This window comes from Raphanus sativus, chromosome 8, assembly GCF_000801105.2.
Source record: "Raphanus sativus cultivar WK10039 chromosome 8, ASM80110v3, whole genome shotgun sequence".
Taxonomy (NCBI): Eukaryota; Viridiplantae; Streptophyta; class Magnoliopsida; order Brassicales; family Brassicaceae; genus Raphanus; species Raphanus sativus.
Window position 1 is genome coordinate 12,510,951 of NC_079518.1, and position 1,793 is coordinate 12,512,743.

General features: G+C 34.6%; 1 pseudogene; it reads right to left on the minus strand.

Moving 5' to 3' along the window:
* Nucleotides 1-468: 468 nt before the first annotated feature.
* LOC108820435 (uncharacterized) lies at nucleotides 469-1,150 on the minus strand (annotated as a pseudogene).
* Between the last annotated feature and the right edge of the window lie 643 nt (nucleotides 1,151-1,793).

The following is a 1,793-nucleotide window of genomic DNA, read 5'->3' on the forward strand; positions in this document are numbered from 1 at the left end:
TCATCCAAATCACCACCTATGATCAGATATGTTTGATGTTATCCGTAAGGAGCTGAAACAAATAAAGGCTGAACGGGATCAATGGCGGGTCAAGTTCTTAATCGTAAACATTATATGTATTGGGAGAGATTCCTTGAAACTCATAGCTAAATTTGTCGCATCAAGGAGTAGTCAACTAGTGATCATCTTCTTTCTCCCCATTAGATTGATAACTACGAGTATCTATGGTGCTATATTCCACCATTCACACGCACATTTTTTTTGTTTCTCTAAGTAAAACTTAGGCATTTCTCTTCTGTAATAGCATTCACACATCAATTATTTCAGAGAAAAAGAAAACATCTAGTTTTTTTTTAAAAAGATATCATTATGACAAACTGTTTCACCTTCTGGTATAATAATCTTACAAAGCAAGAGATTTTATTCATGAAGGGAGGGCATAAAGCTCAGAACTTTGTGACAAGAAACTTAGAGATTCATCTTTCCAGCAAAGTACCAAGAATGCATGGCAAGGCTTCCAAAAGAGAAGATGCTAGCGAGAGATGACAAGCCGTGAATCATACCAAACTTCTTGTTCATGGCAGCTATTTTAGGGATAGTCTTTGCCTTCTCCCTATTCTTGGACCAACCAAATTACCAACTCCATCTCCAATGTTGTTTTGTCTCTCTACTTTGTGCCTTTGCTTCATCATCTACACACCAAAAAGTGAAGGTAGAGTATTGGTTTACATAGGAACCTTGTATGCATTGTTGAAGATGGTTCACTTACATCGATGGTCATGGGAGTCAAGACTAGCAGATTGGTGAGATTGAAAGCAAAAGTCGAGACAAGGAACCCTAGCTGATACTTCTCCACAGTAGAAGATGACTTCTCCACACTGGATGCAGATACCCAAACGCAGAGAGTGAAATAGCGCAGCAAGAACCAATAAAGTGAAATAAGTTGGAAACATCTTTCTCTGAAGGTTACCGAACTGATGCCTCGGTAAGTTCCTAATCAATCAAAACACAATCGAATCACACATAAACCCCGAATTTGACACGTCCGACGAAGAGGAAGAACACTTGAGATCCAAGAGGAAGATGATGTTTAAGAGATTAGAGACTATGGCCAGATGAAACACCGACGAAGAACTAGGCTGCTCTCCATTGCACTTTAAATTGCCATGGAAGAAGACTACGACGGAAAAGAAAAGAAGACAATGAAGTTAGGGTATCGGCCCCTTTTACTCTTTTTGTATACTTTTAATTATTTTAACTTTTACTATTTTCAATTAAGTTAAATCATGTTTTAACTTTTTACTATTTCAAATTAAAATCAATTTCGAAAATTAGAAATTATAATAATAATTTAACATAATTGGTAAATTAAGGGTAGTATGGTATTTAAAGAAAATCAAAATCTTATTTTCCAAAAATATCTTCTAAAAATCCTCAAGTAACAAATCCAAGATGAAAGTGTCTCTTATTTCCAATTTTCTCTATAAGAAAAGAGAAATGTAGTAAGTAGCATATTGATCACTGGATAAAGAAATGATAAGAGTATCATAAAGATGAGAAAATAAATTCTCATAGAATAGTTTTGTTCCTAAGCTATTCATGGACTGAAACAAGGCAGCTGCAAATGATATGAAAGACTAAGAAAATACTTAGTACAATCAGTCCATAGATCCTTATAGAGGATATTATAATTCCTTGTTTTTATGTTTATATTAAACCAACCTAAAGAGAGGTTCAATGGTTCAATGATTTCAATGATACAAGTTATCGATTGATTTTGGACAAAATATGAT